The 10,728-nt window shown below is 39.3% G+C and overlaps 1 long non-coding RNA gene across 1 annotated transcript in view; it reads left to right on the forward strand.

Moving 5' to 3' along the window:
• The first annotated feature begins 1,188 nt into the window (after window positions 1–1,188).
• The window catches only part of LOC107183450, a 10,123-nt gene continuing 583 nt past the window's right edge, over window positions 1,189–10,728 (forward strand). The window contains exons 1-2 of the long non-coding RNA XR_001514240.1: window positions 1,189–1,199; window positions 8,321–8,328. This is a non-coding gene — a long non-coding RNA (uncharacterized LOC107183450). The remainder of the gene's footprint in view (window positions 1,200–8,320; window positions 8,329–10,728) is intronic.

Here is a 10,728-nt window from a genome sequence, read left to right on the forward strand (position 1 = left end):
AAGAAAACATTTGTAGATTATAAAAATTCTCACAGGACCACTTAGTCATACTTTAACAAGCTTATACTAATAACCCAAAGCATACTTCTTAATTTGGTTTCTAAGTATACTTTAATCTGTTATTATAAATTGCCACCACTTCAGAGAGAGAGGGAAAAAAAGAGCAAGAGATGTATATATCTTTTATAATATAATATACAGGCAAAAGTGGAATCCTTAACATAATATATGCTATGCTGTATCCCTAAATATTGCTCCTAACTATTAAGGGTGACATGGTAGATGCTAAAATATATTTTTATCCTTGTGTTATGGAAATGCAAACCAAAACGACAATGAGATACCACCTCCACCTGTTAGAATGGCTGTTTATAACAAGACACTTATTAACAATTGTTGGAGAAAGAGGTTGTGAAGGAAAAAAACTCTTATTCACTGCAGGTGGGAATGTAAACAAATGCAGCCACTAAGGAAAGCATTATGGAGGATACTCAAAAAATTAAGAATAGAGTTACCATATGACCCAGTGACCCCTTTTTTGGGGCATCCACCTAAAAAAATTGAAAACATTGGTTCACAAAGTTATATGCACTCTTATATTCAGTGCAGTATTATTCACAGTGGCCCAGACATGGAAACAAAGGAAGTGCATTTAAATAGATGATTGGATAAAGAAGATGTGATAACTATGTACAATGGAATACAACTTCACCATCAGAAAAGATGCAATACTGCCATTTTTGACAATGTGGATGGATCCTGAGAGTATCATACTGAGTGTAATAAATCAGATGGAAAAGGAAAACAACCATGTGATTTCATGCATATCTTATATAATAAAGAGATTATATGCAAATTGACCATCATGCTCTCACACAAGATGGCCGCCCCCATGTGGTCACAAGATGGCCACACCCAAGAGCAAACAGGCCAGGAGGGGAGGGCAATTGGGCCAGCAGAGGAGGGCAGTTGGGGGCGACCAGGCTGGCAGGGGAGTGGTTAGGGGGCGATCACGCTGGCAGGCAGAAGCGGTTAGGGGCAATCAGGCAGGCAGGCAAGTGAGTGGTTGGGAGCCAGCAGTCCTGGATAGTGAGAGGGATGCCCGACTGCCAGTTTAGGCCGGATCCTGCAGGGATTGGGATTAAACTGGCAGTCAGACATCCCCCAAAGGGTCCCAGATTGGAGAGGGTGCAGGCTGGGTTGAGGGACACCCCTCTCCCCAGTGCAAAAATTTCATGCACCAGGCCTCTAGTATGGGGTGGAATTTAAAACAGAAAGCAACCAACAAATAAACTCATAGATATCAATATCACCATGGTGATGTTGTGAGGGGAAAGGAGCAGAGGGAGGTATAAAGGGTAAAGGGAGTCAAATATGTGGTGACAGAAGAATACTAGAGTATGGATGGTGAGCACAAGATGTAATTTACAGATGATGTATTATATAGTTGAACTATGAAACTTAGATAATTTCACTAATCACTTTTGCCCAATGGATTTAATTTTAAAAATGATATATTTGGTTACAAAGGTTTCTTCTTTAAATATTTCCAAGAAATTACAAAGGACCCTAAACTTTTTTTTAATGATTTTTAAAAAGTGACATCAGAGAGATGAAGAAGATGGAAGAGGGAGGGGGATAGAAATGTCAATGATGATAGAGAATCATTGATTGGCTACCTGCTACACACCCCCTACTTGGGACTGAGCTCAAAATTGGAGCATGAACTTTTGGTTCATAGGTTGATGTTCAGCCACTGAGTCACACACCTGCACAAGGCAGCTATTCTTACCAGTTTATTTTTTAATTTGATCACTAATTAAATTATATAAGGAAAGTTTCTATAGTGCCATAAATTATCTTAATTTTTGAATTTTTTTTCTTTTTGTTTATAAGCACATCATGAGAAGGGGAAAAATAAAAACAAAAAATCTTTTGAGAGCAATCATACCTCAATGATTTAAATCAACTCAAGGGGCTTATGATTGTGACAGATACTAAAAAATTAAAGTGTTTCTCCAAAGCTAAGTTGATTACTAGTTCGTAACTACCTGTGTTCTTTTAAGATTTTGTAAATTGCATGTTATTGGAGCTCAGTTGAAAGCTAGATTGCTAATTGCCTTTAGCCAAGGAAACACTATTCAAAGGAAGGTGAAAAAAAAACAAATTAAATCCTTTCACATAAATGGTGAAAAAAACACAAAAAGGAAAGAGAGTGATCTAATCAACATTGCACAAAACAAACAAAAAGAATCAACAAATATATAATATTTCTTAAAAGGGTAAAAGAGTTTGCTCTTGTACTAGGCACTAGTCTACTGATGTATGCTGGCTGAATGTGTATCACAGCATACTAAATGTGGCACTGAACTTGAACTTAATTAGTAAGATTGACAGGTGGTTTCTGTCTGGATTCCACATAGTGCTAATACTTCATGGGATTTCCATGTTTTAGACAGGTTTAGAAACTTACTTTTGATCAGTTAATGGAAGGTTGCTCTGGTATAATACAGAACTTATTCAGAAACTGACAATAAATAAAAGCAGAATGTCGAACTAATCTGAAGTGAAAGCCAACGTGTTTTCAAATATTGGCCAGCACATTTCTTTAATAGTTTTTAAATGTCTGGGATATTTAATCACTAGTTACAATATTGTTGAGTGAGACAAAAATGATAGAAATAAGATATTTTTATGTAATATTTTCTTGTAGTTGTGGTCATTTAGCAAGAAATTATTTTTATTAATAGGAATAGTAGAAAAACTTCTTCTCTATAAAGTGAGATAAATTTCTCCAAATTCACTAAATCTTCTTTTTTTAAAAATCTTCACTACTACTTTTTAAAATTTTCAAAACATGCCCCAACTATAAGTTTCAGATTTTTTTTACATATTTGTCTTTAAATTGGTTTTTCAATACCTTAAGCTCAAACCATAAACCACGTAGCTCTATAGCACATAATAAATAGTTAATTCTAGGATTATTTCATGAAGTCCTTAATTTCCAGCTATGGAGAAGTCTGTGCTGCTTTTTATTCACTGAAAATAGTTATTTTTGAGCAGGGTCTCATCCATTATTTTTAACTCTTTATTATTACGAGTATTACAGATACTCCTCGTTTTCCCCCTATTACCTCCCTCAACCTGGTTCCCACTCCACACAAGGCCTTCACCATCCTATTGTTTGTGTCCATAGGTAATGCATATATGCATATAAGATCTTTGGTTAATCTTTTCCCACCCATCACCCCCTCCCTCTGAGATTCATCAGTCCATTCCATGTTTCCATGCCTCTATTTTATTCATCAGTTTATTTTGTTCATTAGATTCCTTGTTCATTTATTTTGATTTTTAGATTCAATTATTGATAGATATGTATTTATTGCCATTTCATTGTTCATATTTTTAAATCTTTTTCTTCTTCTCTTTTTCTTAAAGAAGACCCTTTAAGATTTCATGTAGCCCTAGCTAGTTTGGCTCAGCAGATAGAGCGTCAGCCTGCAGACTCAAGGGTCCCAGGTTCGATTCCGGTCAAGGGCATGTACCTGGGTTGCAGGCACATCCCCAGTAGGGGGCATGCAAGAGGCAGCCGAATCGGCTTCTCTCTCATGGATGTTTCTAACTCGTTATCCCTCTCCCTCACCCTTCCTCCCTGTAAAAAATTCAATAAAATATATTTTTTAAAAAAGATTCCATGTAATACTGGTTTGGTGGTGATGGACTCCTTTCACTTTTTCTTGTCGGTGAAGCTCTTTAATGTTCTACAATTCTAAATGATAGCTTTGCTGGGTAGCGTAATTTTGATTGTAGGGTCTTGCTTTTCATTACTTTGAATATTTCTTGGCACTCCCTTCTGGCCTGTAAAGTTTCCGTTGAGAAATCAGCGGACAGTCATATTGGGCGCTCCCTTGTAGGTAACTTGCTGCTTTTCAGATTCTCTCTTTGTCTTTAACCTTTGGCATTTTAATTATGATGTGTCTTGGTGTGTGTCTCTTTGATTTCATCTTGTTTGGTACTCTATGTTTCCTGAACTTGAATGTCTATTTCTTCTACCAGGTAAGGAAAGTTTCCTGTCATTTTTTCTAATAGGTTTTCAATTTCTTGCACCCTCTCTTCTTTTTCCTATACCCCTTTAATGCAAATGTTGGTACACTTAAAATTGTCCCAGATGCACCTTACACTATTTTTGGTTCTTTTTTTCTTTATGCTCTTATGATTGGGTATTTTTTGCTCCCTCATATAACAAATTACTGATTTGATTCTCAGTGTCCTCTATCCTATTTGTTGATTCCCTGTAAATTATTCTTCATTTCAATTAGTGTATCATTCATTATTCACTGGTCCTTTTTTGTGTCTTTGATGCTCTCACTAAGTTCCTTGAAGTCCTCGTTAAGTTCCTTGAGCATCCTTATAACCATTGTTTTAAACTCTGTATCTGGTAGTGTGCTTGCTTCCATTTTATTAAGTTCTTTTTCTGAAGATTTCTTCTGTTCTTTCATTTGCAACATGTTTATTTGTCTCTGCATTTGAATGCTTCACTATGTTTATTTATATTATTAGGTAGAGCTGCTATGTCTCTGGAATTGGTAAAGTGGCATTGTGTAGTAGGTGTCCTACAGGGTCCAGTGGCTCAGCCTCCCCAGTCACCTGAGCTGGGGATGCTATATGTCCCTTGTAAGGGCTGTGTGCACTGTCCTGCTGTAGTTGAACCTTGACTGCTGTTGGCATCACTGGGATAGATCGGCCCTCAGGCAAGTTGCAACTACAGTGGACAAGCTGCTGTGCAGGAGCACCACTGTGGAGCAGGACTTGCTTCAGTGGGGCTTTGGTGCTTACCAAGTCTGCCCCTTGAGTGTGTCATTCATGGATTTGGTAGGGTTGTCATTTGGTGTCATCTGAAGCTGACCGCCAGGGTAGTGCAAAACCATCTTCTGCCTGTGCCCCACCAGTGACCACCCATATGGCTGCTACTTGTGTTGGGCCTGTAAGTGTCTAGGAGAGACCAAGCTGTGAACCTACATAGGCTGCTGCTAGTATTGGGCCTGGAGCAATTTATCACGAGAAATAGGAGATGCTGAGGCCAGATGGCATAGGGAAACAAAGTAATTGCCTCTCCGTACAACCCCATCAAAATTACAATTAAACCATAGGGCAACCATTATTTAGAACCATCTGAAATCTGGCTGAATGGAAGACCTACAACTAGAGAATTAAAGGAGAAGCCACACTGAGACTGTTAGGAGGCCATAGTCAGGACAGCCATTCATATGGAAAAGTGACTGCAAGCAGCTTGCTTGGGCTGAAAATTGGGTAGGGTGGGGTGTGGTCTCAGGGAGTCACAAGGAAGGGGTGAACAGTGTGGGCCAGGCTGATGGCAACTCAGATACGGTGACTACCTTTCAGCGCTAAAGTGGGGGAGGCCTCAGCAAAGGAACAATGATCTCTGCCAGCACTTTCATCAGGGAGAAAGCTGCCCCCCAGTTCTTGCTCTGATGACAGACAATTTTGTGCCTTCCCATATGCTCCTAGATCCTTTCAAATTTCTGCCCCAGCACTGAAGTGCAGAGGGAGTGAGTCCAAGTAAGTCCCTGCACCAGCCCTTTAGGAGGATCTGACTCGGACTCTAGCAGCCTTCGTCTTTCTCAGCCACAATCTCTGCTGGTTTTTATAGCCCAAAGTTACAGGGACTTCTCTTCCAGGCACTAGAATCCTGGGCTGAGGGGTCTGGTAGGGACCCCTGCTCCTCATGGGGGCTTCTGCAGCCAAGATATTCCTCTCAATTAAAAAAATAAAGCCACACATGGGTTTTAAATTAGCCGGTTCCATGCCTATGGCCTCCTAACAGTCTCAGTGTGGCTTCTCCTTTAATTCTCTAGTTGTAGGTCTTCCATTCAGCCAGATTTCAGATGGTTCTAAATAATGGTTGCCCTATGGTTTAATTGTAATTTTGATGGGGTTGTACGGAGAGGCAATTACTTTGTTTCCCTATGCCACGTTCTTGACCCTCTGCTATGTGTTCACTCTCATCCATTTTTTGACTATTTCAAAATATCACTTATTCTAAGTGAGAAGTCTGCTTCCCAGAGTGATTGGGGTGAACTAAGTCTCTTTCTGTCATCTGTCAGCTTCGGTTACCCTTAAGTCATTGAATTCAATGTGCTCTTCTTCCCATGTATCCACAAAGATAAATGACATAACTCAGTTTGTCAGGAAGTGCTGAATGTATTCCATACTTCACTTTTCATTCCAGTGCATCATTTGAGTGGAAAAAAATGTCACCAAAACAGGAGCTAAATATGATATTCAGCAGTTACTTTGAATTCCACATCAAGCTTCCATACGTTCCCCTAATAACTACACAATAATTTTACAAATTATGAAGATTCAAATTAAGATTCAATCAACATAGCTCAAGCCACAGGTTAAGTAGAAACACTGGAATTTGACTCCAGATTTGACTCCAAAATGCTTAATTTGTTCAAACCATCAGCAAACAACAACATATACAGGATATTGCTCTCCCATGCCATGGATGGATTCCAAGGTTCATGTGGTACAATTGCATTGCCAAGAGAAAACACACACACACACACACACACACACACACACACACACACACTATAGTGAATTTCTGACTTACCCTCTCTCAAAATGCCCATATATATTATATATATCAACAGTTTTTTTTAATAAATTTAGTAGACCCTAAGAATTCCTATTCCCTCCTACTTTTAAAATATATTTTTATTGATTTCCAAGAGGAAGAGAGAGGAGAGAGAGACAGAAAGATTAATGATGAGAGAGAATCATTGACTAGCTGCCTTCTGCATGCCCCCCCCCACCCCTCTAAGGATCAAGCCCGCAAACCAGGCATGTGTCCTGACTAGGAATCAAACCATGACCTCCTGGTTGATCGTTCAATGCTCAACCACAAGCAATACCACCTGGACCCCTCCTATCTCCTTAAGATTTGTCTGTCATACTCCTATCTAACTTAAAATTGAGACCAACTTTTTATTGATCTAGAAGCACAGGAAGGCTTACCTTATTTTCTATCCCTCTAAACCCATCATATTAACATCCTGAGAATAACCTGGTTTGGGGCACAGTTGAAGTCTAAGTGACTCTTATGCATTTATTTTGTCCCCAGAGCCCTACCATTGTCATGTATAATATTATTTCTCCAGAATGTAAGAATTTAAGATGTGAAGGAGTAATGTGAGGTAATCTCTTTATTGCCCATTTCTTGTTGATATGAAGAGTGTAATTTTCAGAACCACTACCAGAACTGCAGCAGAGATAATAGGTATCTGAAACTATGTGTTCCAAATGCATTTCTTGCTAGCAACAGTAAGACATTTGTGTAATATTTACATACTATAATTGAAAGTAGTAGTGGAGTTGTACACATCTTGCAAGAGGGAAATTTTGGTCCTATTCCTATTGAAAATGACATTCTCTATTTCAAACAATCCATTCTTTAAACACTGGGGGTAATGTGGTTATACATTTGAGAGGGCTATGCATATTCAGGTCTCCAGTAGTTTCATAATCATTCTGAAGAGTTTTTAGGCTTGGTAACAACTTCAATTCAGAATAAATTATTTTCCCTTTGTGCATTCTGCCTTTGTACTTATTTTCCACATTTTTAGTTTTGATATTCAATTGACTATTATCTTGCATTCTTATATGAGGTTTCTCACACAAAGAACCATGGACATTTTTGGCCACATAATTCTTTGTAGTAGAGGATGTCCTACGCATTGTAGAATGTTCAACAGCATCCTTGGCCTCTCTCTGTCCACTGAATGACTCCCCCTTTCCCAGTTGCGATGACTGAAAATTTCTCCAGATACTATTGCCAAATGCCCGCTTTGGGAAAAATTGCTGTTGGTTGAGAACCACTGATCTTCAAGGTTTTGCTTCTGAGTCTCATGCACAAATAAGACTATATCATCTTCGAGATCACAACTAGTATATATAGAAATATGTATCTTTCCTGGGTGTGTTAGAGGAACCCAAGGCCTTTCTCAGATTCAATGATTCACTGAAACTCAGCATATGCATAGCTGTGATTGATTGCAGTGAAAGGATGCAAAGCAAAATCTGCAAAGGGACAAGGCACAGAGGCAAAGTTTAGAGCAGTGGTTGTCAACCTTGGCTGCACATGAGAATCACCTGGGAATCTTTTTAAAATCCTGATTTCTGGGCCTCCTCCTCTGGAAATTCTGTTTCTTTGTTATGGGGTGGGGCCACAACATGAGTAACAAAGAAACAGAATTTCCAGAGGAGGAGGCCCAGAAATCAGGATTTTAAAAAGATTCCCAGGTGATTCTCATGTGCAGCCAAGGTTGACAACCACTGGTTTAGAGGAAACCAGGTGCAAGCATCCAAGAACCCTTTCCCATTGGAGCCCCACAGATGTAGGTAATTCCTTCAGCAATGAGTTGTAACAACAGGTGTGAAATTTAGTTCATCAGAGAAGCTCATTAGAGACTTAATGCTCACATCCTAGCTCATAAAAAAATCCCAGACTCTGAGAAGGCAAGCAGGTGTTTAGTCAAATTCACATTGTTTGTACAATTTATGTAACTATGAGCCACACTTTTCCGTTAGCTATCATGAGAATTGTCAAGAAAACCTTGCAAGCAGGTGAACAGTGGTCCTAGGATTCCTCTTCTTGCGTGTTTCCCCTACACAGTTTTCCTGAAGTATCAACCACATTTAAGTCATCCGAAGACTTAAAGAATAATAGGTGAGTGAACAAAGGACTCAATCTGACGTGTTCTCTGTAAGAATCCATTAAACAGTCTACTTGGAAATTCTTAGCCCAAAATAAAAGAAAATGTTCCAAGCAATGAAGTATTACCACACATTTTAGAATTAACATTTAGAAGCTATGAGTTAATTAAACTGTGCCAGCCTTGAAAAGCATTTCCCTAAAATCTTCAAACAACTCACTAGGCCATGGAGGAGTCCATTTTCAGTGAAATGGCATATGATAATGTCTGGTCATATCATTTCAAAATGCAACCGCTAAGAGAATGAGGAGTTAGCATAGACTCTAAAAGCATATGAACCACCTTTCTGCCAAAAAGACCATGTCGTTTCTAAAAGTAAAATAAATCATCAGTTACATTCTATTTTTGAAATAATTGAGTGTCTAGTGTTCCTCAGCCCAAAAACTTTCCCACCATTATGCGACCCTCCTTTATAACACTTGTCCTAAGAGTTCGTTTAGGTTGCATTTTTGGACTATTGTCTGGTCCTCACTCCTCCTCTATCCTGAATGTAAGCTTTAGTGAGAAGAGTGTCCTTGTTCTTCTCCCCCCCCACCCCCACATTGGTCTTGCCAGCACCTTGCACAGTATGTGACAATAATACTTAACAAATATTTATGGAAATAAAATTTAAAAATAAAGACTTAAAGGGATCACACTCCAGAGTCCATGGGATCTCAGGGTATTTTAGGTCCTTAATTAAAGATAAACAGAATCTTTTAAAAATATATTTTATTGATTTTTCACAGAGAGGAAGGGAGAGGGATAGAGTTAGAAACATCGATGAGAGAGAACCATTGATCAGCTGCCTCCTGCACACCTCCCACTGGGGATGTGCCGCAACCCAGGTACATGCCCTTGACCGGAATTGAACCTGGGACCCTTCAGTCCGCAGGCCGATGCTCTATCCACTGAGCCAAACCAGTTAGTGCCAGAATATTTTTAAAAAGGTATAATAAAGACAAAACAATGAATTATCAGATTTGTTTCCTTGATGCTAAGACATGCGAACAGTGGGTTTCTTGTGAACCTTAATGCCATTCCGAAGATTTTAATCAGGGCTCAACCAGGCCTTACGCTGGCAAAATACTGTACCAGATACCGCTGATATAAACAGGCACAGACATTTTCCATAGGATGCCCTGAAAGCATCATCTTCTGCATTTGTAATGTTTAAGTACAGGTTTGGAAAGCATTCCTAAACTGGAGCATTTGACTTTTAAATGTCAACATCACACTTTTTAATGTATCATTATTCCTGGTTAGACAGGTAAGATGCATTGGTTCCATGCCCTTGACCATGAGGTTGTGTATTAATTCTTCTGTTTCTCTTTCTCTCTCTCTCCCTCTTTCAATATGTGTGTGTGGGTGTTGAGCTAGTTATTTTGTTTCTTTGTGAAAAATTGTACCTTAAGGGAACTATTCTGTCCGCATTATTTTCCAGAAGCTGAAAAGAAATCAGAAAATATTAATGTCTGTAAGGATACCTCGACCAAAATCACAAAATTAACATAGTGTTTCAAGAAGTAAGAACTAGTTAGATGTGCCAATAAAAACCAACCTTCTAGCCTGGTTGGTGTGGCTCAATGGTTGAGCATGGACCTAGGAACCAAGAGGTTGCTGGTTTGATTTCTGGTCAAGGCCCGTGCCTGGGTTGTGGATCCCCAGTAGGGAATGTGCAGGAGGCAGCAGATAGATAATTCTCTCTCATCACTGATGTTTCTCTCTCTCTCTCCCTCTCCCTTCCTCTTTGAAATAAGTGAAAATCTATAATAATAAAAGTGTAATATGCAAATCGACTGAACAACCAAACAGCAGAACAACTGTCCAAATGACCTTCTGGACGGCCACGCTATGACATGCACTGGTGCCAGGCCAGTCAAGGCGGGTACCATGTGATTGTTCGGGGGGCCCTACCATCACCCCACAATTGCCCCAGAGAGGGAGG

The sequence above is a fragment of the Myotis davidii genome, unplaced genomic scaffold, assembly GCF_000327345.1.
Source record: "Myotis davidii unplaced genomic scaffold, ASM32734v1 scaffold20, whole genome shotgun sequence".
In the NCBI taxonomy this organism is placed as follows: Eukaryota; Metazoa; Chordata; class Mammalia; order Chiroptera; family Vespertilionidae; genus Myotis; species Myotis davidii.